A 19,920-nucleotide genomic window follows, 5' to 3' on the forward strand; every position below is an offset into this window, starting at 1 on the left:
AAATCTATCCATGTGGTCTACATTTTTGTTGGTCGGAAAATTTATTAAGTCATTAATTAATAATTAACAAACACCTTAATTACTGATCTATTTCTTATTCTTATGGATAGTGGGGCTATTATTGACTTGGTCGTGGGGTTTGGGCCAAAGGCCTACTATTATACTTGGTCTTACTTGCACGGCCAACCTGACAGGCTCTACCCTAGCCGCCGTTGTATCATATCGTTTCGCACCGTTCCAGATCTTAGCACCGCCATGCAATTCTTCTCCATCCCTCCTTCCAGCGTGCACCGCGAGAAGGGAGACCAATCCTCTGAACCCCGCCTTTCATGATCATGTATGGGAGAGGGACGATCACTTTTTTGGGGGGCACACTCCTGTGACTGCTGCCAACGACGACTTCATCAACGATAGCCTTCTCCCCCAACCTCGGTAACCTCTTCATCAACGACATGAGTGACAACATCAACCACAACAGTTCTGCTCCCGCTATACAGTATGTGATTCTGTCCTCCTGGTTTAGTCCTCATCATTACTTTGATCTTTGCAATTGTTGTCATGATCTATTTACTCTTGATTCATATTAAATCTCATAGTAAATTTCTCATATATTCAACAATCCAATCCAAAAATCTGATTATAGGCAATTTACTCCGAGTGGTTTTGCTGCGCTTTTGAAGCCGCCTACTTTTAAGGGGTGCAATATAAAAGGTGGCGCACAAGACTAGTGTATTGGTTTCACATCATGTACTGATATGACGCCACTAATGGTTAGCCTAAGGGCGATCTTAATCCGACACAGCAGGAAGCTTTTGAGAACATGGATACCCTCTTCAAAGCCGCCCTGCTGAGTGTTCTTGACGATTCCATTGTAGATTCATATATGTCGTTTGACAGCGCCAAAGAGACATGAGCTCCGCTCGAGGCAACGTTTGGGGCCTCGGGCTCTGGCAACGAGTTGTACGTCATGGAGCAATTCTATGACTACAAGATGACTGATGACCGCTCTGTTGTTCAGCAGACTCTTGAGATACAGTCACTCGCTAAGGAACTTGAGTACTTTAAGTGTGTGTTGCCGGACAAATTTGTTGCTGGGACCATCATTGCCAAGCTTCCACCTTCGTGGAATGATTTTGCTACTTCTCCGAAAAACAAGAGACATGATTTTTCCGTTTCGGATCTCATTCGCACTCTTGAATTCGAAGAGAAGGCAAGAGCAAAATTTATATGGCTGCATCTACTTGCTGTCAGCTCACCTCATGGTGCTCCAGGTATTCCTACATTCGTAACTAGGTACAATGACAACCGCAAGATGAAATAAGCTCATTCATACGTTGACTTGCTGATTGCAGTGCGGAATGATCCTGTCATGTGTGGAGTAGCAGACAAGTAGTGCAGCCAAAGGTGGAAATCAACCAAGGACTTATGAAATTATATATAATCTTCCTTAGGCTGGTCAGTATCCCCTTCGTCCAGATGATCGTGTTTTGTCATTCCGAGCTATTGATATGTGCTACTATTTTGCAACACTGAAGTATAGCTATTGTTTTCCTATCTTTTCAGATTCAGGACAATGAAGATGATTTCAGGGGAACTACACAATATGGACTCATGTTGAGTCATCTCTATTGCCTCATGTGTTTGCTGCAAATGTGTCAGCATCAATTGCAAGATGAGGCAGCTAGCTAGCTGTGGAGTTGCCAACATGCTCAAAGTGCTCGCAACATTGGGAAGAAACAAGCATGCCCAGGAAATTAATGCATGCGCAGAGAGGCCTTTTGCTCAGAGAAGCATCGACCAATTTTCTTTATTTCCACACCTTCTCATAGCTTTGTATTGGTTATAGTATGGTGAATTATTGAGACGCATAAACATGTTGAACTTTTGTTCTTCTGAATGTTAGTATGCATACCGTATCTTCTGAAGCTTAGTTTAATGTGAATGTTGACTAGACTGTGAACCTTTACAATCTAGTAAGTATATTGTAGGCCTGTTATTTGACACCTCACTTTGCCGCGCTACGCGATCAGTGTGAGTGTCTGCATCCAGTACCGCGTCCTCTAATTTGGTTGATGCCAAGTTGAAAAAGGTTACCGATGAGTAGCCATAAGCTGGAGGCGTCTATTTTTTTCGATTGGGCAATAAGCTGGAGAGTGTCTCGGGCTGCCTCTAGTGTTAAGGCCCTCTAGCTGACTGGGCCGATACAAAAGCCTGTCCATCTTAGAGCCCATTTGTTTTTGTTTTTCACGAGGCGAAGCCCATATTTCTTGAAGAGGGGGTGATCCACTTATACTTCAGCTCGCTGGACTCTCCCGCTTCCGTCGCCCCCCAATTCCCCCTGCTCCCTATCTTCCTCACTCGTCCAGAAAACCCCCGCTCACCTTCTTCCTCACTCATATAGAAAATGCCTCTCCTTTTCTTCCACACCTACAGACAACCCTAGCCCTCCTTCTTCCCCACTCGCACTGCCACTAGGCTTGTCTCTGGCTACTCTGCTCAAACCTGTGAGCTCGGCGCGACGCCCACAAGGAAAATGGAGTCGGCTGGCCCAAGCGCCCAGAAGATGAGGCTCCTGCCAGCGGCGATGCTAGTTGTAGATCCCGCACCCGGTAGCGCGGGGAGAAGCGGCGAGCCCCCCCCCCTCCACCACCCGGATCTGAGTAACCGGTAGAATCTATGGTGGACCACATCAACGATCTCCCGGACGTCATCCTTGAGGAGATCATCTCGCTTCTCCCCACCAAGGATTGCTGCCGCACACAAGTCCTCTCAACTCGGTGGTGCCCTCTATGGTGCACCGCGCCCCACAATCTCGACTATTGTTAGATATCTGTTCTTCCTGAATTTGATCTCCTCAGAGCCATCGTCTCCTCTCACCAGCAGGGCCCCGTTCAACGCCTCAGCATCCCGACACACTACCTATTGTCCATACCCGGCATGGTGGATGCTTGGCTGACATCCCCTGAATTTGGAAAACTCCAGCAATTTGAGTTCTACCATTACCACGAAAGTTACATACCACAAACACGCCTCACCTTAAAAGCATTGGAATTTGTTTTGAACGACAATAGTGGTTCGTGGTATGTAACTTTCGTGCCCACACCACTGTTGTCCATCTCGTTGTTTTCCTCCTCTCTCCACACCACCACCTTTCCCCGATGCCATCTACCAGATGATCTGGTACAAATGCTTCGACTCCCACTGCTAAAAAACTTTCGCTTGTGGTGGTTTATCTGTCGGAGGCCTCACTACACAGCATCATCCACTCCAGTTGCCTTGCCCTAGAGCGCTTGCTGATTGTTTTGGGAATATAAATCCCTATCAGTTGTCTCCAAATAAATTTGCCTCACCTTAAAAGCATTGGAATTTGTTTTGAAGGACAACAGCTCATCATCGAAGATGTACCTTCACTTCAAAGGTTGCTCCTTGATAATTGTTATAGACCTTCGCAAATAACTATCGTCTCTGCACCCAAACTAGAGACCTTGGGTCTAATTAGTGCTCCGTTTGATGATCACAACAAGTTGGTGTTTGGGTCCTCACTTTTTCATGTACCGTATATTATCATCTACACATTTGTAATTATAAGCTATATTTTTCATTTGTGCACATAACTTTTATATCATCTTGGAGTACACTTTGGCTACTAATATTATGTTATATGCTGAATGAAGAGTTTGTCCATGGATAGCCTATCAATGTTGTTGGATTCTATCAAGATCTTATATACCGGAATGTATAGTTATGATCTGAACATAATTATTGGCTTGCTGTGATGCTTTCGGTCTCTTGAGATTATATATATAAAGGTGATGATTTCATGCACATTGAAAGACCGTATATATTGTACTAGAATTAACCGTTCAGCAGTCGCTCTTTCGACATACTGTATTTTCAGACATTAACTGTTTTCAATCTTCGTGTCTACTTAGGGGCTGCGACCACATGGAGAAAAACGTATAACCAATCAGTGGTGTAATAACCACCAGGATTTTCTCACTTCTCATGACATTCATTTGAGGACAATAACGATTGAAGGATATGCATCCAACCAGGAAAACAGAAGCTTTATCACACTCTTCCTGTTGAATGTGAGGTTACAATTGTCGATGAGGATTAAGTTTTACCACAAGAGATTTCTCATGGAAGGACACATTGAACATCAAAAAAGAAGTTTCAGGTGGACAAATAGGCTTCTAAACGTGCTCGACTTCTATTTACAACAAGTTGTAGTCATCTTGAAATAATTTTTTTTGCACATGATGTTGATTTTATGGATAAGACTGATCCATTTGTTTGTGACTGCGAAAAAGAGTGGTTGGGTTAGATGTTACTACCGTGTTCAATCTGTGTTTTGTCTAAAAAATTGATTGACAATTAATCCTTGGGCTTTTTGTACTATTTGTAAGCTTGAGTTGCATGTTGTTGCCCTCATACTCCCCTCCACCTGCCACTACACTGTCGCATCTTCCACGGCTGCTGTTTGTTCCCGTCCGAGGCCTCGCCGTCGTTCTCCGCCTTGGTTTGCTCGTTGTGCCCGCCACCGTCTGGCATTGTCAACATGGTCAACAACCAAGAGGAATCAGGAGATGACTATATGTGGAGAGGCTGACAGTAGGGACCCACCAAGGTCATTGCATTACGCAAACAGGTGCATCGTTATTACAAGACAAAAAAAATACTTCCTCCAAATTGTTTCAGAACTAGGTCCCACGCCATTGTCAATGTAGTCAATAAACGAGAAAATTACACAACGAGCGGATAACACCAGGGACCCAGCAGCTTGCCTAGTTGTTTTTTAGTTTCATAGACGGAGCTCAACTGCGCGCTGTGCGGGGGCTGTGGCCCATCTAGCCCACGCTTATGCTTTTATTTAAGCACATGACGAGCCTAGTTGATATCTTTTTTCTTTATGAAAATTTCTAGCCCGGTTCTTTTTTGGAGAATTCCAAAACCGAGGCCTACTTGCTTTTCTCAGCCCTGCTGGGCTGCAAATCTTTCAAGACGAGGATGGATGTACGTAGTAAGAAATGGGCTTCCCCAGAAAATGGTCTATAAGTTGTAAGAAATGGGCTGTAAAGTTTTAAACCAAAGCCAACCGGCAATTAAATTAAAATATCATTTTTTTTCTGGATTTCTCTACTCTCTACTCTTATAAAAACCAAAGCCAACTAGCAATTACATTAAAATATTGTCTTTTCTCCCACAAGATAAACTACTCATACAAATGCATCTTCATGTTCCGTGCAACGCACGGGCATCTTGCTAGTTAAGATTTTAAATTTCATTCATTTTTTTTTGTGGAGAATTGTTTTTTGAATATTATTTTGATATAATTTTTTTAAAAATATTTTTAACGTGACTGGAAATTTCATGATTAAAAGAGTTGTGACGCCACCGAAATATGCAAAATTTCGTTGAATTTTTTAGCAGTGCCCAGAATATATGGTCTGTAGTGCTAATAAAAATTAATATGGGCTTTAAATATCCTCAAGAATTAGAAAATGGGCTGTAAATTATTGAAAATAATGGCAAATGGGTTGTATGCTATTTTCCACATATTTGGAGGCTGACTTCTGGGCCTACTAGGTTGACGATGACGCTGTCCTAATTTTTTTTGACGAGTACGCAAGGCTTTGTCAACTTAGTTAACATAGAGTAGTGACTGTTGGATGTCCATCCAACGGCCGCCGTGCTTCTTCATTCTCTGATCTTCCTGCTCCAGCCGCCCAAACCAGCACCGGCAGGACTGCCTGCTCCCTCCTCCGTGGCTGGCTGTGCTGCCGCCAGGCCATCCCTCTACCCACCCGCACATCTTGTTATTTTCTGGTGACGTCAGCCTCTCCCCGCAGCCGACCAGTCAACGCTCGTACTCCCCTCAGCGTGGGCATCCGCTCTGGTGGCTTCGCCAACTCCGGGTCGTTCCCTTCCTGGGCCTCTCCCTCGTCCACCGCGTTTGTGCTCTCTGCGCGGTGAGGTCAACATGGTCAACATACAACAACCATCAGAAGAGGCTGACAGTAGGAGCCCACACAAGGAAATGCCTCCTTATTACGCACAAAATAATGATTCCTCCACCTAATAGCTGGGACCCACCGGAAGGGCCTCTGTATTTCACGAAAAAAATGTCCCCCCTCCCCGCTGACAGGTCCGACCCACTAGCTATATCTTCGCATGCAAGGAAGTGCCTCGTTATTATGCACAAAAATGAATACTCCCCCTGCTATATAGTACCCACCATAGTGGGAGGCTGACTTGTGGGCCTACTAAGATGACGGGGACGGAGGGCTTTGTCAACTTAGTCAATATGGACGATTCTAGCTCCAGTGACCGTACAATGTCCATCCAACATCCGTAGTGCTTCTTTAAGATCCGTCTTCTTGCTCCAGCCGCCCAAACAAGCGTCGGCCGTGCCGCCTGCTCCTGCCTCCCGTGTCTGGCTGTGCTACCACCGTTGGCCATGCCATCCCTATATACTCACCCACACCTCCTGTTATTCTCCGGCGACGGCTGCCTCACACCGCAGTCGAAGCAGTCAACCAACGTAGACCCCTCCGCGTGGGCATCCACTATCGCGTCTTCCCCGGCTCTCGGCGTGGCGTGGTTAATGTGGCAACAAACGACTTCCGTCGGAAGAGTGCTATACATGGAGAGGCTGACAACTGGGTCCACGGCCGCAGCAAGGAAGTGCCTCCTTATTACATGCAAAATAATTATTCCTCCACCTGACAGCAGGGACCCACCGGATGGGCCATCGTATATCACAAAAAAATATTTTCCCCCTGACTGTTGGGACACACCAGCTACATCTTCGCACACAAGGAAGTGTCTGACAGTCAGGACCCACCTGTTCGAAGCGTACGTAGCGTTGTTACTCTGGTGGCGAACGTGTACGTACATACTGGTCGATCGGTCTGTCTGCAGGCTGTAGCGATGAAACATGGACGAGTAAGCAAGGGCACATGTCGTAGTAGAGGCGCGCACGTAGCATGTACACGTACGTACAGTGACCAGGGTGCAAGAAAGAAAATATGGCCACGTACATACATACGGGCGGGGTCTTGAATGCCCACTCGCGCATATGTACGGCCAGAGCTTGTGTACATGGCTGGGTCGGAACGGAGAAACTGCGTCGTCGTCGTGTTCATGGGGAGGCAACGGAATGTGTGCTATTCATCGGGAGCCAACCGGCTTGGATGGAACAACCGATGGAAGCGAGGTCTGATGTACCGCAGAACGGAGGAAACGGCCTTGTGTTTGACCGGCCACGGTCGAAACGGGATCCTGTTCATCGGGAGGGGTCTGGCGTACCGCAAAACAGAGGAAACGGACATCCTACGGTGGATCGAGAGGGGTGTGGCGTACCGCAAAACAGGACTCCATAGGATACTGTTCATCTCCACCGTCGACCTCCTCCATCCTCCACGGGCTACTGTTCATCCACCGTAAACCTCCTCCAGCCTCCACCTGCGATTGTTCATCCACGGGCTCCTGTTCATCCAGCCTCCATCGCACGCTCCTCCACCGGCTACTGTTCAACGAGCCCTCTCCACGGGGTCCTGTTCAACCACACCTCCACGGGCTACTGTTCATCCAGCCCTCCACCGGATACTGTTCAATCAGCCCTCCACGGGGTCCTGTTCATCCAGCCCTCCACGGGGTCATGTTCATCCACCGGCTCAATCGACGGGGGTACTGTTCAACCACGGGTTCCTGTTCATCCGACCCCCACCGGGAATTGTTCATCCAAACCCCCCCCAACAATGCTCACTGTTCATCCAGAGGTAGGATTGATTGGCTTCAGTTCGCAGCAGTAGCAAAGGAATCACTCGCGTTCAATTAACAGGAAGGGATCGATTGATCAGTCGGTTCAGTAATGCACAACCGGTAGTGCAATTGCTTGGGTTCAGTTAGAGCCGAACGCCTCGCTCGGGTTCAGTTTGAACCCAACGCCTCGCACAGACGTGCGTACGTACGAGAGAAATGTGCATCCCCGACCACCCACCGTAAAGAATGTCATTCATCTACTTCTTCGGCCCTCCCAGGACGAAAAGCCCATTTTATGTCATGATTTTTTGTCATAGAAGTAGGAGCCACCACATCTATGATGATACCGGGTTTTGTCACAATTATCGTCATAGAAGTGTCATAGGTATGACCGAAAAAAAATTTGTTCGGCCGAAAATGTCACGGATGTGTCTTTTTTTCTAGTGCATACATTGGCATATTTGTTGTGGTCTACTTTGACTACATACTCATGTTTAGTAAGTCTCTAAAAGATGGGCGCTGCTACGAGTCCACTGGCCGATTAGCGCGATATGTCCGCCACCTAGATGGTCGTTCGATCTAGGCGCGCAGCCGTCCGATCGATCTCCTACCACGCGGCTCGGTCGCCTCCCCCACTAATTAATTCCTGAAACAATGGTCCAGTTGCAGAAACTAAGCCTCTGTCCCGGCCCCGACCGACCCGCGCCTAGCGCGGCGCCACCCCCAAACCACAACAAAATCAGCCGCCGCCAGCATGGGGGACCTCCATGGCACACCACATCACGCACCAGATGGTGGGATCGGATGCCAATCTAGCTCACCGAGGACTGCTTGCAGAATGGACGCATCCATCTTTGTCAGCTCCAAGCGCTGCACGGGGCCTTCTGCCGCGGGCTAGATCTTTGACTTGGTTGACAAATCCCCCGGTGGTGTTTCTTGAAGCTCCATCGAGTAGATCCCATCAACAATCTTCGGTGAGATCATGTTTCTAAAACACTAGCTCTGTTCCACTCTGAAAAAACATGAACACCTGTGTGAAAAAATAGTGCAATGAGCTTCCCAAATTTTAGTTACACATTAGCCTCCATATTTTCTGAAACATTAACTCTATTCAACGTGTCCTACCTGTTTGTATCCATGCAACATGAGACTCAGAAAAATTTAGTTGCATTGGCTGATGCCTCTGGTTTCATTGGTTAGTTTCCCCCTGCTCTAAATTTTATGAAACTTGTTAATGCCTTCGCTTTCATTTCACTGTGTATGTTTTTTTTTAGAAAAAACACATTGCATGTTTCTGTTAATGCCCTGCTCCAACTGTGTGATTTGAATGTGCATGTTGCGTGTTCATGGGACACCCTTGCACATGTAGAATTTATGTTGGTTTGATTATGTTGCATGTTTTTGTTGGGTACATGAATTTCTGAAATAGGATTCTTTTTTTATTGATTCCATGGGGAGATGAAAATGGCTGTTGTGCAACAACTCTGATGCAGGACCATGGGACTGAAGGGGAAGGGAGTTGTCTCCAAGGCAATTTTTCTGTTTGTGATGGACAGTGACTTGTACACATCCATTGGTGGAACAGCCGGAGCATGTTAGGTACTACCAGTCGCACCGCAGTATACCTGCCGAGGATTACCAGCTCTTGTTGATGTTGCATGATGTGAACCTATCAATTTCAGATTGCATGGGTGTCCTTGGTAGGTTCCATGGAGGTGACACCAAGATACTCCCATATGTGAAGAGAGCTGTTCTGAATGAATGTGCAAAGCTCCAAAGAGGGCTAACATTCCGAGACATGGATATGATAGTCAAGTACTTTGAGGGGAGAAAGGTTGAGAATCCAGAGTTTTTCTATGCAAAGCAAAAGGATCCTGCAACAAACTCTGTGACTGCCTTATTTTGGGTTGATGGGAGAACAAGGGCATTTTACCCGAAATATAAAGATTGTGTGTTCTTCGATACAACCTTCTGCACCAACAGATGCAACATGCCATTTGCTCCTATAGTTTGCGTCAACAACCACCTCCAGATGATTGCACTCGGGTGTGCCTTGTTACCTGATTAAACTATTGAAACATTTAAGTGGGTCTTCTAGCAGTGGATGGTTGTGATGGATAACGAGCATCCCACAAACATCATGACCGACCAGGACCAAGTGATGGCACCAACTATTGAGCATGTGTTGCCAAACACCTGCCATAGGTGTTGCAAGTTTCATGTGTTTAGCAATGCACGTTCCAAGTTGGGAAGGCTGTTGAGCAGAGATGAAGTGTTTACAGATGTGGTCTACACTTGTATCAATCAATCGGAAAACGTTGAGGAGTTTGAGGAAACATGGCAACAAATGTTGCATTGTTTTGAAGTGGCTGAGAACAAACACCTGAAGAACATGTGGCGAACAAGGCACATTTGGGCTCCAGCGTACATCAAGAACAAATTCTTCTCATTCACAAGCACAACGGGAAGGTCTAAGGGTCTCAACTCATATTTGAAGACACTGATTCGTCATGCTGATTCCGTTTGGAGGTTTGTCCAGCAATATGAAATGTGCCAAGAAACTATGCTTGATTGTGAAGACAATGTTGGATTCATTGGTGAAACAACAGCTCCGCCACTAAACTCTCGGTACTCACACTTTTTCTCTTTACCAAAAAAGAAAAAAATTGTTGTTGGGCCAAGTTTTTGTGTGATGTGGTTTGTGACCTGTTTCTTGTGATGTTGCAGGTACAACATTGAGCGCCAACCTGCTGCTTACTACACCATAGCGTCTTTGGCAAGTTCTAGAAGTAGGTGATCACGTCTACCGGCTTTGTTATCAACCAAGACACTGAGTATCAAGGGGAAGGCCTGATGTTTGAGCTAAAGGCAAGCTCCTATGAGAACTCAAAAATCCATTATGTGCATGTTATGATGGATGATGGGTTGTTTGATTATAGTTGCCACTACTTTGAGATGAATGGCCTGATTTGTGCACATATAATAAGGGCAATGGTGCATCTGAATGTTGAAGAAATTCTGCGGCAATACTTGTTGGAGAGGTGGTCTAAAGCAGCCACAACAAGCATGGGCAGGACTGGCCGATTGCTGGACTTCGGGCATGCCTCACCGAACACGCTGAAATACAACTCCTTGTGTCGAAGGTTGACATGGCTTTCCTCTAGTGCATGTTGCAATGATGATGCCTACAAGATATTAGATGAAGCAATAATTCTTCTTGACCCTGCCATAGTAGCGGCAAAGAGAGGAGCACTGCTAGGACAACAAGCAACACAGCACAGTGAACCCCCAACACCACTCACTGCCGCAAAGGGAACATTGAATGCCGACCTACCATAGGCTCAAAGCTCAGAGATGCTACAAAACGTAGCTCGTGTCCCTAAGAAAGGTCGGCCAACTGAAAGAGAGAAGAGAAAGAAAACACTGGTAGAGCAACGAGACAATGAGCAAAAAAAGAAGGTGAAGCTACAAGAGAAGAAGCCTACGGCAGCAGGAAAGCCAAGAGCTGGAAAAAGGATTGTCCACTACAAGTACTGCCATGAAGAAGGACACAATATTCAGACATGTGGGCCACTAAAAGCTGCAATGGAGGCGGCAACACCCCCTAAATGCCAGTTCTGCTCTGAGGTTGGACATGCAGTCCCAGCTTGTCAATACATGAGAGACGTGAAGGCAAGTGACCCAAACATTTCCCAAGCAACGCAACTAAAGCTCTAGAAAAAGAGATGAGAGAAATAGGGGGGAAGATCCTCCTAAGAAAAATGTTTTTCATTTGGGAGAAGATCCCCCATCAGCCAGCTTTGGGTGTTTCGTTTTCATCTCCTAAGGAAGCTGTACTTGCTCCCTGTGTTTGAGCTACATTTCTAACTTCTTTTTTGCAAAAATTGATGATGTGCAAGCTTTAATTTCAATTTGAAACATGTGTTATGTTTATTCCATGTAGTTGCTTGGGTTTGGGATATACAACCTCACTGTTTCTATGCATATACATCCCATATTAATCCATATTACATGAAAAAAAGCTTGTGTGGTCTCACCGGTTGGAAAAAAAGATAATGTTTTCCTGTTAGATGAAAACATGATATTCACACGAAGGGCACTTTTCATTTTGGTTATGTTACAAGATGTATTCATGTTACAGGAACATGAGCACTTCTCATTTTATGTTATAGGGACATGATATTGTGATGAGAAAATGCCTTGAGTTCATCATTTTGCTAGTGTAACTAAAAAAATGTTATGGAGATGATGATCATTATAGAAAATTTTGACATTTTTCTAGTAGAAGATTTCTAATGCAACAAATGGCTCGAATACAACACCAGTGTGCAGAAAAAAGAACACACTTTCAGGAAAAGGTAACAACTGCCATTGGAATCATGTCTACATTATATATAGGTGTGCAAAAACACCAGATCAGTAGTGAAACATCATGTCTCCACCATACAAAATTGAGGGATAAACTTTCGAAGAACTTTCGTTTCGTAGACTACTAGAGAGCTCGATTACAAACATGTCGCACACACATGCACCGCAAAAAAGAGGTCAAAACTACTAGAGAAGTCTTGTTGCGGTTACCATCAATCTATGAGTTTTTCTGCAAAGCTTGAACCTCATCCTCTGAGTTAAGGGTGTTTTGAGGGCGCTTGAAAAACTTCGCTGCAATGTACTTCCAGAAATTGAGCAACGATTTTGCATACTAAGCATACACAACAAGAGAAAAAACACATTGTGAGACACTACTAGCAGGGGATGAAAATAAAGGTGGGTAATAACATAAAATTTCATAAATATATGATAGCAGTCAACTACTAGAATTTATTTACTAATAGTGTTTCATAGGTTGCAAAAGAAGAAAAATAAAATAAATGATTCTGAGTCGTACTGTATTGAATGGCTTCATCCCCCTCGCAGTTAAATTCTCCAAGTATAGAATAGCAAAGATGTCGCAATCAAATCTGCCATGGAAATAGGATGAAGAGGAAACATGAGATCACAAATAAGAGATGAAACTACTTCCTAAACAGGTTGTAAAGTTCCAAAAATCCACAAATGAATAAAATAGAAAAAAAAATTGTACAATGTTGATTGCTGCTGGTAGCTTGGTGGACTGAACATCTCAAATGTGCCAAAATCTTGCTTCCATGGGTTAAATTCTCTGACTAGTGCTTTGAAGTTTGTTATCTGGAAATGTCGAATTGATTGGAACTGCAACATTGATTTGAAAAAACAAAAAGGGAAAATAACATAAAAAAGATGTGTTCAACTCCATACTAGATTGCCACAAGGCTTCTCAAGGATGCTGACATAGTCAGGGTCTAAGCTCCTGGAGTCAAAGACATTAAACTGTTTTTTCATGAAATTTACAACAACAATTGCCCAATGATCTCTTTGGACTATGGTGAAGAACAGCTACAAAAATTAAAAAAATTAGATAAATAAAACGGAAACATTGTTGCGCTACAAGAAAAAGTTTACACTATAAGCGATAGTTGAACGATAGCTTTACTTGATCAAATTCCATGATGTCATTATTCTCGCAGACCCTGGTCAAATCTCAAATGCAGGAACTTGTGTTGAATGAACTTGGATCAACACAAAGCTTGGTCTGTATGAAAAGCAAAAAAATGGTCACAACAAAAAGGTGAAAACTTAGTAACTATCATGTAAAAATCTACTATGTTGCGGGTGGAAAACTCAAGTGACAAAAAAAGCAAACAAAAACATGTTAGTTAACTCACAACATGTGGTGAGAACGCAAATTTCCTTGGCTTGGTTGAGTTGCACGTTTGCTGAATGTTGAAACTTTCAATGTAAAGTGACATCACCGCATTATTCAAATGTGCGTGCTTTTTGAGCTCATTACTGAAATGTTTGAAGGAAATATCAAAACCACCTATCCTGATAAATGCAGGGCTATTTGTTGCAAAAAGAAACAATATCTCGGTTAGGAGGTGTCGATAAAAATGGATGGATTTTTTCTCTCAACACACATATAAAAAGTGCAAAAAAACACTTACAGAGGCTCGCCTTCGAGTGGGTCCTTATACGATAATTAGTACAATAGTAGCTTTGGTATATGACATCTTCTATTGCATCAACTCTTATCTTCTTCATCTTTTGCAACTTGCGTGCGCTTGGTGCGGGCAGTGCAACTCCCTTAAGTGTAGGCTTCTTCCCATCATGGCTTTGACTGCTGCTGACTTCAACCACCTCCTCCTTCTCTCTTGTCTCATCAACACCTGCTTCTGCAACAAAAAAGGAAGAGAAAGCAATAAGAACTTGTGAGTAACAAATTGGAGCATTGATGTACTAAAGTTCCAAAAACAGATGATGATATGTTGCGTAACAAAAAGTTGCGGGGATGACTTGTAAAAACCTGCAGGGCTAGTCGATAACGGGGGATATGTTGCGAGGGAGGTCACATCATAAACTGGACCAGTTGAACTGCCAGGAGAACTATCAAATAAAGGACTTCTCGCTCGAATCTCCAAGAAAGAGTCCACATTAAAAAGACCAGATGATCATGCAGGTGATTTACTAACTTGTCATGGATCTTGAAAAAGTAAATCGTCGCCACTTCCAGGTTCAAATAAGCCAAATGAAGGCCCATCTTCAAGTGTCCCTTGCCTCCTTGTCAAATTCACAAATGGGGAGCTTGGGCTGCGAGGCGACTTCTGTTCAATGTTTACCTTGCTACAAGAATCTTCTCCCTTTGCATTGCTATGAACACTTCCATTGTTGTGTTCACTCTTCTGGCCTAGGACAACGTTTGTGTGATCCACTTCAGCTACTGGATCCCCACTCTTTGTGCCTTCTGGTGGCTTAGGCTGCTGCGGAAAAAATTCAGTGGCACTGCATGTAGGGGTTGTGGTAGTCCCATGCACGCCATCTTGTTTCTTAGCCTTCCGCGAAGAAGGTTTGGTGGCAACGGCTATAGAGGTTATTGTATTCCCGTGCACGCCATCTGGTTTCTGAGGCTGTTGCGGAGAAGATTCGGTGGCAGTAGCGGTTGCTGTAGTCCCATGAACGCCATCTGGTTTCTTAGGCTGCTGCGGAAACAATTTAGTGGCATCACACATGCCTGTAGTGGGAGCTCCTGATACACTGAAATTGACATCTGCCACTTCGTCTTTGTCCTCATCCCTCCTGGATCCAGCTTCGACTGCCTCAAAAACATTAGGCCCATGCGTTTGCAATACATGACCTGCAACACCCTCCCAAATGAGCTTAACGCGGCATTAAGTTCTGTAGCATGTAGCTCTTTGTGCTTGTTGTATATGTCACGAAGATGTGGGGGCAGCTGTGAATGAACAAAAACAAAAAAAGATGAGTGCAGGAAAAGGACATTAGTTGTTTGTAAGTAGTTTTGACATGGCACTCATGCAAGATATGGATACAAGAAATGTTGTATGGCTCTCACCTCTAACTCATCGAATGTAGGCAATGCAGGTAGCCAATCCTCCAAAGATCTGCGCACATCATCACCATCCCCCATGTTATCCAGAGGTGGCTCGTGCACAGTCTCTTCTCTGCCATCAGTACCCTCCATACCACCCTTAGGTTTTTCTTGAGAGCCCACATCAGCTCCCCCTTTGGATTGGCTTGTGTGTGCAAGCTCTCCGGCACATCCATAATGGGTTTTGCGGAAGCAACATCTCCGCCTTGGGTATTTGTTTCCGGCATATCCTCTGTGACAATGCCTTGTATTGATCTTTGGGCAAGCTGATCTACATATGACATAAACTTGGGTGTTGCATACGGTGTACTAGAGTTGAACTGCATTTGAAAAAGTGAAACAAGGATTAAGAAATTTGCAAAGAAAACAAAAGGTCATGTTTCCAAAAAATCAAAAAAATAAGTTACTTACAAGGCGCTTCCCAAATCCATCATCTAGTGTGTCGACTGCAACAACAGCGGTGAAGTCCATTTCATGAACAAAACAAGCTCGTCGCAATGAGTAGTCGATGTTATGATCAACTATGCATGCTCTTGGAATGTCGAGGTGGTCCATGTAAATTACCTGCAAACACAAACAAAAAGAAAAACGGAACATGAGCGCCTGTAAAAAATTGTTGTCCCAGAAAAGAATATAGAATTGTTATGGGAATGATGGTCTGTATCGGAAGCATCGGTAGACAGCCGCCAATCAGGAATTTCCCTTTACCTTTAGACCTCTTACCCTGGTACTTTTTAACTTCCTTCATCACATCGGACAGAATATGCTCATCCCATTCTAACTCATGGACAACACTCATGTCTCGTAAGGTGTGGAGATAATCAAGACGGACCATGTTTCCTATCCCGGGAGTTAGGACCAATGATAAGCACACTAAAACCCATGACCTACTAATGGTATCCTCATCGTCATCATCCCCTTTTGATAGAACAACTTTTGTGGTGGCTATCGGAGCCCTATGAACACCCAAATACACATTTCGGAAATCTGATTTGCCTCTCTTGCCGAATCCTAATGGCCTACTACCAGAAGGGACATTGAAAATCTTCTTAACCATGTCTTTTGTGAAGTGTATTTCCTTGCGATCATTAATCCTACGTAGAAACATGAAAAGGAAATTAGTAGATGTTGCAAAAAAGAGAAAAATGCTATCAACAGACTAAAAATAGAAAAAACACATGGTTAAATGAAGATGCTCAAAAGAAACATACTTGAGTAGATGCTCCTTGGGGTCGATACTCATAACTATGAAATCCAGAAGCCCTTCTGGCGGAGGAGGCATAGGAGATATGTGCAACAAATCCCCAAAGCTGCACTTGCTTAGTACATCTCTCTTCTTCCCTTGGATGGAATTACCTATGTCGCGCAACCACTTTGCTGACCATCGGGTTTGGTAGATGGCCATGCTGCGAAACAAAAACAAAAATAAGTCGAGCTTTGATGCTATGAAGCTACAAGAAACACAACTACAAGAATAAGAAAAAATAAAATAAAATAAATGAGCTATCCATTTTAGCTCCAGGAAATAAAACAATAAGCTCCAGGAAAACCAATTACTGCCTTCATTCGTGCAACTCGCATAGCTTGTGCATCCATTTTAGCTATAAAAGCAGAATGGACAGGAAACCCCAGCAACCTCTCACAAGTCTCACCCGCTTCATTTGAACAATAATGAACTATAGTGAACTCCAAAAATGCAACACCAGCAAGCTCTCACAACTCTCAGCATTTTTCATAGACTGTTGCAGAAAAAATGTGGTTCTGTCAAATCTGAAACATAATCTATGATGCTACACGCAATCCACTGCTACAAAAAATTCACATAACACATGAAGGGATACAGGGAGAAATCAACTGCATAAATCAAAAACTTTGCTATGGCCTACACAAAATTTTCCCTCTGAAAGAGATAAGTAAGTTCAACAATGTTATGAGATGCAAAAATTCTGAAACTCTACAACCCCAGCAAAAAAATGTTATGAGCTCCTGCAACGCCGGCAATTTCCGGCCTCCCACTACGCTGGCGACCACCTCTTCCTACTACACCGGCGACCTCCTCCTCCTAGTACAAAACTACCACCCATGTAATCCTAGAACAACAGCGGAGCACCACAAATCTCCACCGCACCAAAAAAAGCCGCCGCGACGGCTCACTGCCACCAGCGCCCACCACCGCAACGGGTGCACAAACCCACCGCCGTCCCTACAACCTTATCCCTCGATCACACGACGGCCAGACAAAATGGAAGGAAATATTGAAATCACGGGGATCCGAGGGAGATTTCTTACCTACTTGGGTTGTCAACGACCGCTGCTGCTCCCAAAGATGCCGTCATCGTCACGGCAGTAGGTTAGCCCCGGCCGCGCCGCCGCCCTCCTAGATCCAGACCTCGTTGCCTCTCCCAAACCCGTGAGCACACGCTGTGGCTTCAGCTGCAGGGGCGTTTTCTTGAAACAATGGCTCTGTTTCAGGGGCACATTCCAACAATGACAGTGTTGTAGTGCACAATATTAGGCGAGACCCCACGGCCTCGCATGAGGCACAGCAATCGGTAGGCCTCCCGGAGCTGCTTCTTGCGGCAAAGGGTGTTGAGTATGGTGGTGTATGGCAGAGGATCGGCAGGGATGCCCGTGTGCAGCATTTAATCGAGCAGGGTAGTGGTAGTGTGGACCTGGCCGCAGCGGCAGAGCGACTGGGTAAGCATGTGGAAGGTGTGGGCGTCTGGCGACACGTGGAGGGAGCATGGGCGGTGGAAGAGCGATAGCAACACGGCGAGGTGGCTGGAGCGGGCGGCGGCCTCGATGAGAAGGTTGTGAGAGGCGAGGACGAGCGACGCCGGCATGGGGAGGCGGGATGAGACGAGCCGGAGGAGATTGAGCGTGAATGATAAGTAGGCGGCATGGAGGAGAGGAGGCAGAGGAGAAGCTGCGGGTGGAGCGACAGGGGGCTGGGGCCGGCGACGAAGAGTGTGTTGAAGGTGGACAGGAAGAAGTGGGGCAGGCGGCGGAAGCGGAGGACGGAGAGGCGTAGTGGGAGGAGGAGCCGCAGGGAGGGCCGGGATGGGAGGCGGCGGAGCAGGGCGAGCGCGTGGGAAATGTGGTCGCGGCAGCCAGAAAAAATGGGGGAAAGGAGGAGAAATCACCGGGGGAGATCCGTACCTGCTTGGGTTATCGGCGGCCGCCATTGCTCCCGAAGATGAAGTCGTCATCATGGAGGTAGGTTAGCCCCGGCCACGCCGCCGCCCTCCCAGATCTAGACCTCGTCGCCTCTCCCAACCTAGCAAGAACACGCTGCGGCTTCAGCTACAGGGGCGTTTTCCCAAAACAATGGCTTTGTTTCAGGAAATGGTTGGGGTGAATTGGTCGGTTTCAGAAAATGAACGCGCGTGACGTGGGAGCAGGGACGCTCTCGTCCGTACGATTAAAGAGATGACCTGACGTACGCGGAGCCGGCGGATGCGGCACACATGATCGGTCGGTTGCATGTTAGCTTTTCCCCTAAAAGATCATGTTAACCATCTTAGAGTTGTTTTGCAAACTCTTCGGAAAGAACGTCTTTATGCTAATATGGACAAATGCATTTTCGGTGTTGACAAACTTTTTTTCTTGGGCTTCGTTGTGTACTAAAAGGGTGTTCATATTCATGATTAAAACTTGGCCTCAACCCACTAACTTGCAACAAGTGCGTAGTTTCCTTGGTCTAGCGTGTTTTTATTGTCACTTTGTGAAAGACTTTAGCACTATTGGCACGCTGTTGCATGCCTTGAGTAAGAAAAATGCACCCTTTTTTGGGGACCTTTGCAATCTACCGCATTTGATGAGCTCAAATCTTTGCTTACACATGCTTCGATTCTTGCTTTGCCTAATTTTGACAACAATTTTAAGGTTCATTGGGATGCTAGTGGTAATGGAATTGGTGTAGTGTTGATGCAAAAAAGTTACCCATTGCATACTTTAGTGAAAAACTTTTTGGTGCTCAACTTAACTATCCCATCTATGACAAAGAATTGTATGCTTTAGTGCGTGTCTTGCATGTTTGGGAGCATTATCTTTGCCCACATGAATTTGACATACATACCGATCATGCGACACTTAAGTACCTTACAGGTCAAACCAACTTGAATAAACGGCATGCTAAATGGAGTGAATTTATTGAATCTTTCCCTTAGGTGATCAAGTACATTAAGGGCAAAGAAAATGTTGTGGTGGATGCTCTTTCCCGCAAATGCATGTTAGTTACTCAACTTGAATTGAATGTTGTTGGACTCGAACATATCAAAGACTTATATGAGCACGATGTTACTTTTGCTACTCCTTATGCTAAGCGTATGACACATACATCTTGGGAGCGATATTATATCAAAAATGGTTATCTAATGAAAGCTAACAAACTATGTATCTCTGAGTCTTCTCTTTGTTTGTTAATTTTTCAAGAGGCTCATGGAGGAGGACTTATGTGACATTTTGGACGAGAGAAGATATTTGCCACGCTCTCCAAGAACTACTTTTGGCCCAAGATGTTCCGCGATGTCTCATGCTTCACCAACCGATCCTCTACATGCCGCAAAGCTAAGTCACAATCTCAATCCCATGGTTCACATAGGCCACTTCCTATCCCACATCAACCGTGGAAAGATATTAGCATGGATTTTGTGCTCGGATTACCTAGGACTCAAAATGGCAAGGATTCCGTA

At 45.0% G+C, this 19,920-nt stretch overlaps 1 pseudogene; it reads right to left on the bottom strand.

The window, feature by feature from the left end:
• Window positions 1–17,694: 17,694 nt before the first annotated feature.
• Window positions 17,695–18,411, bottom strand: LOC125554715 (uncharacterized; annotated as a pseudogene).
• Between the last annotated feature and the right edge of the window lie 1,509 nt (window positions 18,412–19,920).

The sequence above is a fragment of the Triticum urartu genome, chromosome 4A, assembly GCF_056163025.1.
Source record: "Triticum urartu cultivar PI428250 chromosome 4A, HENAU_Tu73, whole genome shotgun sequence".
In the NCBI taxonomy this organism is placed as follows: domain Eukaryota; kingdom Viridiplantae; phylum Streptophyta; class Magnoliopsida; order Poales; family Poaceae; genus Triticum; species Triticum urartu.